The sequence below is a fragment of the Triturus cristatus genome, chromosome 2_2, assembly GCF_964204655.1.
Source record: "Triturus cristatus chromosome 2_2, aTriCri1.1, whole genome shotgun sequence".
Lineage (NCBI taxonomy): Eukaryota > Metazoa > Chordata > Amphibia > Caudata > Salamandridae > Triturus > Triturus cristatus.
Genome location: NC_140582.1, coordinates 549,925,479 through 549,937,490, shown reverse-complemented (window position 1 = coordinate 549,937,490; position 12,012 = coordinate 549,925,479).

Sequence of the window (12,012 nt, the reverse complement as noted above, 5' to 3'; positions counted from 1 at the left end):
GGTATCTGAGGTCCACTATTTATACCCAGTTGTGACTTTGAAGTGGGGGAGAAGTTTCTAGAGGTTTCTCTTTGAAGTCTCTAGGCATCCTGCCTCGCCTATCCTCACTCCAGACTACAGGTGATATGCAGCATTTTGTGTGGAGGCAGGACACAACCTATTCAGATGAAAGTGGGGATGTGTCCAGCTCCTCACTCACATCCTGCCAGTGATGGCCCATCCAGGCACACCTAACTTCCCTATTGCGTGTGGCTGCTGAGGAGGAATACACAAATCTCAAATGTCAGCTACACACAGTCATGTGACCCAGGGACAGGCTACAGGCATTAAATGGCTAAGGCAGGAAAATGACAACTTTCTAAATGTTACATAACAAACAGAAAGGTAATGGGGGGTCCAAGGGATTTTATAGACTCATTCCGGATTAAATCCCCTAGTCCATATAGTCAAACAACACAGATAATCCGGGGTCTGAATATACCAGCTATTGATTTGAAAAAGGAAGAGAAAGAACTGAACAGATTTGTCATCAAGAGTAAAGCCACAAGGAAAGAATATAAGATTATAGCGTGAAGAGACCCTTGTCAGTAATTGGATTCTCATCACTCACCAACGTGATCATTATCATCATTTGGGTATCCATCCAACCTTCCCTTAACTCTCTTGATCATAGAGGGGTCATGGGTGGTTATTATTCTCAAGGGAGTCTTATGGAAAAGACAGAAAGACCGAGAGAAATATTTAGCTCTCAAGAAATTTAGAAGGGAATCCCCAAGTCAATGTGGGAATGATAAGTGCAGTGCAACGTGTAGGTGTGATTTAAAAAAGAATTTGCAAAAGAAAAAACTATTTATTGAAACATCTATTGCAATCCTTATTAACAACAGTGCAAAATAAGCAGTTGTAAAAAATCACTGCTTAAATAACAGTCGACATGTTTCAGCCTACTGGACTAATGATCCAAGGCTTTCTTCAGGACCTGTCTGTTAATACTACTGCTACTGCAAAATCAAAATAATATCATAAATGTGAAAAGTGAAAAAAGGAAGAACAATATACATGAAGGTTGGAATTAATACAACCTCTGATGTCTTTTACTGATCCTACCGTAGCAGCTAGATGTGTAGGACATCTGTAAAAGAAATTTAAAATTCACAACGTGGTACTCTTAATGACAAAACATAGAATTACAAAATCTTCCAGCTGGTAAATATTCGGAGGTATATAGTATTATAAGCCTCAATATAGCTTCAAGTCTATAATACACTTATAGTCAAAAACTTCTTTTGCTCACCCGTCTGATACAAGGACTGGACCTCACCTCGCCTGGTGCCAACTCAGGTCAATAGAGGCCCGCTCTAACAAGCATAAAGGGAAAAGAGAAAGTGAAAGTAGAACTCAAGGTTCAAACTATTTAGCAGATCACTCCATATACCCAAACGTCTATATGTGAAAATAACTTCATCTCTGTCAACTAATCAGAGAGGTAAAAAATCAATCAACTGCAATGTTGGATGTAAGATGAATATCCATTCTAAAACATGGCGAAAATCTATGTGCAGCTATTATGATACAGCTAATGACTCAATGTGTACAGGTTGGTATGTGCCTAGCAAGTCTCATGAGTCAAAAAGATGTTAATCTTTTTGTCAAAATCTGACAGGTTAATATGGAAGTTATCTAAGCAGCCATAGCTTGTTGGAATAAGCTGTCTACGCTGGGATATTGTGACTGAGAGACAGAACGCTTAATCCTCACAATACATAGGACAAAAAGCGAGTGTTATCAGTCTATAAATCTTAAAAAGTCTTGAGGTGTAGTCTGTGCACGTTGCTCGACTGATTTCAACATTAAACTCGATCGAAAAAACAACTGTACAAACGAGATTCAGCATAACATAATCCAAGACAGACCCGCCCGATCCTTACCTATCCGTCGTTGCCTCGTGCTCAGACCAAGCTGGGTATGGAGGTAACGTACAGGAAGGTCGGTCGGTCTTTTGTATCCTCAGTAGTTCGCAGGTGAAACCAATTCAGAGCGTCATGTCGCTCTCTGGCTACGTCACGTCAAACAACTAAATGACGTAAAAGACGTCGGGAAAGGTAGTCCTTTGAAGATCGTAACGCTCATACAAATATGAGGAAATAAGCTTATCGTTTTCAGGCAATTCCTGTTATTTCAAAAACATGTGATAGTTATTAACAATGAACACGTAAGATGAAAGTATTGTGCCAACAGCAATCAAATGATCCCATAAAAACAAAACCAGCGTCAATGCGCCTAAAAGACTACAAATCTACGTCATATTCATTGGGAGATGTAGATTTTAAGGTTAATAGCATCAGGTTAATAGCTCCGGTTATGGGATAATAATGCTGTATTTATTCATATACCGCATATCTTAATGCGACCAAAACACAACAAAAGAATAAATTACTTTTTCCACCGAGCTAAAATTCCTCGTCAGCACATGTGTTGGAAACTATAAACACGGTAACAGGTACTTGTTCTGATGTTACACAAGAAGCTAGATGTTGATAAAGGTCATCAAAGTTAAAGTTCTGGATCAAGAGACATAGATCCAAAAACGCCTAGAATGTGTCCCTTCATTCGTCAACATAACTCTAGAGATCCCGCTATTTACGCAGTAAAGACCATGGAATGGCATCATTCAAACCTATCATGTCACTACATGATTTGAAGACCCATTTTTGTTCCCCCATGAAAAGAAATTGGGACACGTCACTGATGTGTGAGGGTATGAAGGGTTTCTCCAACACTGTCCAAGAGAAATCTTCTGCTTTATGGTCAAAATCGACAAAATGTTTCGTTAATTTAGTGATTGTCTTTTTGCACGTAAACGTGCTCTTGTGTTCCAACATATGTAATCTAACTTTGTGAGTCGTCATGCCCCCATATCTGATCTTGCAGGGGCAGGTAATCAAAGAGATTAAGTTCTCACTGTTACAGTTTGTAAAACTAGTCTGCACCCACGGTCTGTTGGTACCAATATCTACAGTCTTTAATTGTTGAGTTTGTTGGCAGATGGCACAAGAACCACAGGGAAAGTGGCCTTGAACAGCAGGGAGATCCCATAAAGTTCCTACAGCTCGTGATGGCATGCCTAAGGGTCGAGTATGTGATAGTTTGTCCCTTAGATTGGTACCTCTTTTCAAAGAAAAGAGTGGAAGAGGTATTTTCTCAGTGCAGCTGTTCAAAATGCGCCAATGTTTCCGGACACATTTTTGTATGCCATTAGTTAAAGTGCTGAAAGTGTTTACAAAGGTAAGGCGGCCCAAAGGTGGTTTTTCTACAGATGGCTCAAGTAGTGCCTCGCGATTGTTATTGGTAGCACGTTTAAAGGAGCGTTTGATCAATTTCTTCGGGTATTTTCTAGCTTTCAGTTGATCGACTAAATTCATTGCGTGTTCATTATATTTGTTCATCGTAGACACAAAGCCCAAACCTCTGTTAAGGACCAATTCTTCATTGTCTGTCAATATCCTCTTACTAAGATTGACAATTAGATCAGTTCTGCACTGGTCCCTGGTTGAGGTTGGCCCTTTTTCGTTTGGCTGCGAGTACCCATATGGGGTGCTGCTGGTTGATTCCAGTGTACCTATGATTGCGGATTTCACTGTTTGCCTCTGGGCCTTCCGGGGCCAAACCCAAGCCCTGACTCTGTTGTACAATTTCAACAATGGTTGAATTCCAGGAATTAATTCCTTAAATGTACAGTTGAGTTGGATAAAAACAGATTAGCATTCTTGGATCTTTCCATCTTCTCTACCTTTACGGGGTTAGAAAGCGAACTATATCGCAAGCCCATGGCGTGTAATTCTTTGTTGTGTTATGACAGTCAACATCCTAAATCTTTGTGTGATAACTTACCGTATGGACAGTTTCTTCGTGTTTGGAGGAACTGTTCTACGATGGACAAATATATATATATATATATGTTTTTTTAAATTTCTTCTTATTAACAATAGGAATCAACAACACAAGGCAGAGTACAAAAATGTGTCCAGAAACATTGGCGCATTTGAACAGCTGCACTGAGAAAATACCTCTTCCACTCTTCTCTTTGAAAAGAGGTACCAATCTAAGGGACAAACTAGTACATTCTCAACCCTTAGGAATGCCATCACGAGCTGTTGGAACTGTATGGGATCTCCCTGCTGTTCAAGGCCACTTTCCCTGTGGTTCTTGTGCCATCTGCCCACAGACTTAACAATCAAAGACTGTAGATATTGGTACCAACAGACCGTGGGTGCAGACTAGTTTTACAAACTGTAACAGTGAGAACTTAATCTATTTGATTACCTGCCCCTGCAAGATCAGATATGTGGGCATGAGGACTCGCAAAGTTAGATTACGTATGTTGGAACACAAGAGCACGTTTAGGTGCAAAAAGACAATCACTAAATTGATGAAACATTTTGTAGATTTTGGCCATAAAGCAGAAGATTTCTCTTGGACAGTGTTGGAGAAACCCTAAATACCCTCACACATCAGTGATGTGTCCCAATTTCTTTTCATGGGGGAACAAAAATGGGTCTTCAAATTATGTAGTGACACGATAGGTTTGAATGATGCCATACCATGGTCTTTACTGCGTAAATAGAGGGATCTCTAGAGTTATGTTGACGATGAGGGGACACATTCTAGGCGTTTTTGGATGTATGACTCTTGATCCAGAACTTTAACATTGATGACCTTTATCAACATCTAGCTTCTTGTGTAACATCAGAACAAGTACCTGTTACCGTGTTTATAGTTTCCAACACATGTGCTGACGAGGTATTTTAGCTCTGTGGAAAAAGTAATATAGTCTTTTTTTGTTGTGTTTTGGTTGCATTAAGATCTGCGGTATATGAATAAATACAGCATTTTTATCCCATAACCGGAGCTATTAACCTGATGCTATTAACCTTAAAAACGACATCTCCCAATTGAATATGACGCAGATTTGTAGTTTTTTAGGCGTATTGACACTGGTTTTGTTTTTATGGGATCATTAGATTGTTGTTGGCACAATACTTTCATCTTACGTATTCATTGTTAATAACTATCACATGTTTTTGAAATAACTGGATTTGCCTGAAAACGATAAGCTTATTTTCTCATATTTGTATGAGCGTTACGATCTTGAAAGGACTACATTTCCCGACGTCTTTTATGTCATTTAGTAGTTTGACGTGACGTAGCCAGAGAGCGACATGACTCTCTGAATTGGTTTCACCTGCGAACTACTGAGGATACAAAAGACCGACCGACCTTCCTGTACGCTACCTCCATACCAAGCTTGGTCTGAGCACGAAGCAACGACGGATAGGTAAGGATCGGGGCGGGTCTGTCTTGGATTATGTTATGATGAATCTCGTTTGCACAGTTGGTTTTTCGACCGAGTTTAATGCTTAAATCAGTCTCAGTCGAACAACGTGCATAGACTACACCTCAAGACTTTTTAAGATTTATAGACTGATAACACTCGCTTTTTGTCCTATGTATTGTGAGGATTAAGCGTTCTGTCTCTCAGTCACAATATCGCAGCATAGACAGTTTATTGCAACACGCTATGGCTGCTTAGATAACGTCCATATTAACCTGTCAGATTTTGACAAACAGGTGAACGTCTTTTTGACTCATGAGACTTGCTAGGCACATACCAACCTGTACACATTGAGTCATTGATGTATCATAATAGCTGCACATAGATTTTCGCCGTGTTTTAGAATGGATATTCATCTTACATCTAACATTGCAGTTGATTGATTTTTTACCTCTCTGATTAGTTGACAGAGATGAAGTTATTTTGACATATTGACGTTTGGGTATATGGAGTGATCTGCTAAATAGTTTGAACCTTGAGTTCTACTTTCACTTTCTCTTTTCCCGTTATGCTTGTTAGAGTGGGGCCTCTGTTGACCTGAGTTGGCACCAGGTGAGGTGAGGTCCAGTCCTCGTATCAGACGGGTGAGCAAAATAAGTTTTTGACTATAAGTGTATTAGAGACTTGAAGCTATATTGAGGCTTATAATACTATATACCTTAGAATATTTACCAGCTGGAAGATTTTGTAATTCGATGTTTTGTCATTAAGAGTACCACGTTGTGAATTTTAAATTTCTTTTACAGATGTCCTACACATCTCGCTGCTACGGTAGGATCAGTAAAAGACATCAGAGGTTGTATTAATTTCAACCTTCATGTATATTGTTCTTCCTTTTTTCACTTTTCACATTTATGATATTATTTTGATTTTGCAGTAGCAATAGTATTAACAGACAGGTCCTAAAGAAAGCCGCGGATCATTAGTCCAGTAGGCTGAAACATGTTGACTGTTATTTAAGCAGTGATTTTTTACAACTGCTTATTTTGCAATGTTTTTAATAAGGATTGCAATAGATGTTTCAATAAATAGTTTTTTCTTTTGCAAATTCTTTTTTAAATCACACCTACACGTTTGCACTGCACTTATCATTCCCACATTGACTTGGGGATTCCCTTCTAAATTTCTTGAGAGCTAAATATTTCTCTCGGTCTTTCTGTCTTTTCTATAAGACTCCCTTGAGAATAATAATCACCCATGACCCCTCTATGATCAAGAGGGTTAAGGGAAGGTTGGATGGATACCCAAATGATGATAATGATCACGTTGGTGAGTGATGGGAATCCAATCACTGACAAGGGTCTCTCCACTCTATAATCTTATATTTTTTCCTTGTTACTTTACTCTTGATGATAAATCTGTTGAGTTCTTTCTCTTCCTTTTTCAAATCAATAGCTGGTATATTCAGACCCCGGAATATCTGTGTTGTTTAACTTTCTAAATGTGACTTTTTCAAGATTGTAATTAAAAATCCGACTTCACCATACGTTATTATTTTTCATTACAATTCCATAGACACCAAACATGAATTGATTACCTGCCCCCATTTGGTAATTATAGCGTATTAAATGCATGGGAGAGGAAGGCCTTGCAGTAGTGAAAAACACATTTAAAGAGTTTTTCGCTACCAGGACATGCAAAACTCCAAGTTTTTAAATACACTGCACCCTGCCCTCTGGATTGTCCCGGGCCTACCCTAGTGGTGACCAATATGTATTCAAATGGAAGGTTTGGGCCTGGCCAAAGGTTTATGTGGCCCGGTCGAAATGGCAGTTTTTAAACTGCACACACAGGCTGCAATGGCAGGCCTGAGACATGTTTGAAAGGCTACGTAAGTAGGTGGCACTATCAGTGCTGCTGGCCCACTAGTAGCATTTAATTTACAGGCCCGGGGCACATGTAGTGTTACATTACCAGTGAATTACAAGCAAAATAAATATGTCAATTGGGTATAAGCCAATGTTAATACGTTTTAAGGAGTGAGCACATGCATTTTAGCACAGGTTAGCAGTGGTAAGTTGCATTGGGTCCGAAAGCCAGCAGAAACAAGATCAACAAAAGCAGAGGAGGAAGACAAAATGTTTGGGAAAAGACCAAATCAAAGTCCACCAGCCATGTTTTCAAATGTTTGAGGTCTGAGGAGCTGGTGCTTCTATAACATTTTATAAGCATCCTCTATTTCAAACCGATAACCTTTTTTCCAAATTCTTTAATAAAATGTGCTGTAAAATGGCCAATTTTGCCCTCCATTTATTAATATTATCCTGGGAGAGTAACCTCCTCCCTAGGCGAACCCTCCCTAGGTCAGTTGTGTTTGCTTGCTTCATTTACTTGCTCTGTAAAAGTTATGAACAAAATTTATGCCACATTTTCAAAAATCATCTGCCACATTGTTGATCCCTAAGTACTCCAGAGCTTATGCAGTGAGTTTTTGGGCAACATTAGCATTGTCCTGGTCAACTTTTTCGAGGTATCAAACCCCGATCTTGAAGCAGTAACTCCTGCAGTTCAAGTAATTGCTTTGGTTTTAACTCCATTACCACCTCTGTCTACTTTTCCTGCACACTCATGTTCTAGGAAATTGCCTTCATTAAGGAAACTCTATGCACTTCAGAGACACAAAGCATAGGGACCACTCTTAGCTTTCCAGACATTCCAGAAGACTTTCATGAACAACATGTCAATCCTAAATAACATCTCCTACCCATTTACTGACCTCTTGAGGTCACAGATACACTCCAACATTGATGGTGTCATCTCCTTATATGATTTCAGCCATTCATAATATCATTACTTTTAATGAGGTTCTAGTCTAAGGATTTGCAAAACTCAATATTCCAAACTAGACAATTCTTCAGTTATCTTTAAAACTCTACTTCACTTCTCACTTTTGAGAGCTCTGTTACTGCTGGTCCCAGGTCTATGTGAGCCAGCAATTCAGTTGTTTCTGAAACCAGTCTCAACTGAGTCTGCACCTGAAGGTTACAGAAATAATATAAGCCTCCAGAGCAGGGTCCATTTTTGTTCATTTCGAATCTCTACCATAATCTGTTATGGTTTCCTCTGCAAGGAAATATCATGCAGCATGCAGGGAAGTGATGGTTAATTTCTACCCACAAAATCCACTTTCCTTTCAAATCACCTTTTGACTGTATCCTTGGCTTTGACCCTGTACAACACTTTGCTGCCTTTTGACTAGGCTCCGGGTGTGGAAGATGAAAAAAAAACACAACAGTGCCCATGATGAGAAAACAAAAATAACATGTGTGTATGTGCAGATGACCTCCTGACCAGTGCTTCTTCATCCCTCTCCCTGGAAGAATGTGAAATGCCAGTTTCTTTTTGAGACATTTACTATCCCAGCACTTTGCTTACCAAATATCGCTGTGCAAGGCTGAACTGTTACGCATGTTACTTACTATCGTGTTTTGGGAAGCAGGAACTATTTCTAATTGCAGGAAGCCTTGCTTCAATTATGTTGCACACCTGTTAAGCTGTAGAACATTTTGTTTGTACAGGCCTCCTCTTCCGGGGAAGCAGATGACCTCTGACAGTAGAGATTTGTGTATATATACTGCCTGTGATTTCAGTCTCGAAAGGAGTATAGTGGCTGACGTTCTCCATTGGTCAACACATTTCCCCTACCTGTCTAAATAAATATGTATTCCGGTATTGCTTGAATGAAGTGTTGTTTTTCTTCTTCAGATTTTGGTGCTGTGTACAAGGTGCTGGCATTTCAAAAGCTGCAGAGCAGATGATTCACCCCTAAACAACCAAGTGCGTGCATCTTGAAATGGCAAAGGTCCTTATTTAAAAAATCCCTGGTCGGTCTTTTCTGGGAGGAAATAGCTGTGGTTGTAGGCCTGCTGTCTGCGTGGCCCCCATCCTATGACTACAGGGGACTCAGGTTTCCAGAATAAATATGTGAAAGAGGGTAAGGACATTTTAGGGTAAGATTCTTTTAAATCAAAGAGGGTTCTAGGTTCTAAGTGCTAGCTTTAAAATGATTTGTTCAAAGCGCTAGGTTTGAAGTGCTAGATTCAAAGTGGTAGGTTCTAAGTGCTAAGTTTAAAGCATTACGTTCAAAGCTCTAGTCTTTAAGTTCTAAGGGTCCTAGGGTACAGTTTGAGAAGCTGGCCTGGTATATGATGTCCACTTATGTAAGTGGGCACCTTGCACCAGTCCAGACAACCCTTATGGGGATTTAAGAGGTCTTAGAGAATCTTAGAAAGCTCTCTAAGTGGTATGTGTGGAGAGCAGCCTTCAGACTTAATCCAGAAGGAATGTAAAGCAGCTTGTTTCACCAGAATGCAATCTTATTGTATAGAGTAAGTTAAAAAGAACTACACAAAGTATTTATAAAAATATGTATTTGTTCTATAATACTCTCTAAAACATACAAATAACTCCTACCCGGAAATATGCACAATGCACGCAATACTTTGCATAGAAACACATTAAATAGCACGTAATACACTGTAGACCCCAGGGGGGGCCCAAACCATATACTAAGAAAGTGGTATTAGAACCATGACTCGGGTCAAGACAATTTTGAGAGGAGGTAGAAGTTCTGGGGACTCAAGGAACCACCCAAGGTGAGTGACTAGGAACCTCTTGGAGAGCGTGTGCAGTGTGGGAACATGACCGAGTCTACGTGTAAGTCGTGGTTGGACTGTTAAAGATTAAGGACCCTTCCCAGTGGACCCTGAAGAAACCCTGTGGAAGACAGAAGGTTGGAAACCACCCCACCGTGGATATCCTTGTACCCCCGTTACCTACACCAGGGAAGCCGGGTGTATACGTGTGAAGTGGTGTCGGGAACCGCAGTCGAACCCAATGGAGGACTTCAGGCAAGTGCCGCTGCTGAAGAAGGAAAAAGTGTCTGGTGGAATCCAAAGGTGGATTCTACATGAGAGGCTGACGCTGTGCACAGTGGTTTGGTTATTGAAGCCCACACGAGGCATACTGGCCTCAAACTTGGTGAGAGGGCAGGGCAGGCCTCGGGAGCTGTGGAGAACCACCACTTGTGATGCAGAACCTTACGAAGTCCGTTGGAGCTCAAGATCAGCAGACCGGTCGACTTAGTTGCGGACCTGCGAATGCAGGGGAGAGACTCCTTCTCTCCAAGAGAGATTCCTTCAGGTGTCTTTGATGCCCACAGGCCTTGGAAACTTCCTGTATGGTGCACAGGCACGGACGATGCAGCAGATAGGAAGGGAGACTGGAAGGGAGACGAAACGAAGTCCAGCAAAATCCAGAGTGCCCAGACGGCACTTCTAGAAGAAGTGGTGTCTGATCTGAATCTTGTCCCATGACGAATCTAGGTGCCTACACCCAGGTAAGCCTTTAAGTCCCCCAAGGAAAGGGTTGAGACGATTCTGGGGACCTTCCCAGGGGTGGGTCTGGACAGTGGGGAGGTTTCTCCCATGTCCTTTGCCCAGTTTCACGCCAGAGCGGGAGCCAACAGCTCCCAGGACTGGTTTGAACTGGACTATGAATGAGGACACCAAACGTGCCCTTCATGCAGACTGAGTGGTGCTTTCAAGCGCACCCACCCTGCCCCAATACACTAAAGCCTGTCTGGGAGGTGCTTACACCTCCCTGTGACATGATGCCTATTGTTCTGCTTTCCCCTGCTCGAGCTTGGCTCAGCAGCAGGAGGGCAGAATTGTGTCTCTGGTCGGCAGCAACCATTTTGTGCTTTCTGGGTCTGGAAGATTGGTACCGGGGACACGGAGAGCCTAACAGAGGGCTTATCCAGTGCTTGGAATAATAACTTCTACACCATTACGGTGTGGGGGTATGAATCCAACATGTTTGATACAAAACATGATAGGGTTCGTTGCAGCCAGTTTCGAGATGGTCATCGCGTAATTGCACGGTGCCCCTCTATATAGTATATATGGCTGCTTCACTGACAACTCAGGAGAATGGACTCCATAGGCTGTAGGGGTGCCCTGTTCATGCAGGGGCAACTTCTCACTTAGAACCAAGCACCCTGCCTTCAGGATTGCAAAGGCCTGCCATACGGTTGATTTATAGGTTTTAAGTGCAGTGACCCTAGATATACGACACCTATATCTTTAGTAAGTGGTGCTAGCACCAGCTTACACAGGCTGCATTAGCAGGCCTGTAGTTCCATTTTCAATGGTCTCCCCTGGGTGGCATAATGCATGCTTCAGCCCATGGTAGACCTCTGGGGTGCCCATGCCCTGGGTACCTTAGTACTATATACTAGGGACTTGTAAGGGTACCCCAGTATCCAATCTGGGATATACCTAAATACTGAACATAACAATTTAGGGAGAAAGCAGATAGACTGGGGTCCTGATTAGCAGGATCCCAGTCATACTAGTCAATAACAGCTTAGCACCAGTCAAAACGTAGGGGTAACGATAGAAGCAGATCCTACTTTCCTACATACAGTGCTTCAGGAATGAATTTAGATGACACAAGGTATGAACATGAGTTACTAAGTGCTGGGTATGAATGCTGAGTTCTACAATTGTAAAAGTCTGTCATAAATTGAGGTATAACCATTTGCCAGGTCTGAGCACAGAGTTCAGCCACATCAAGGTTCTTGCAAAGATGAGTTCCTTGAATGCAAGGGTGCTCTGTGA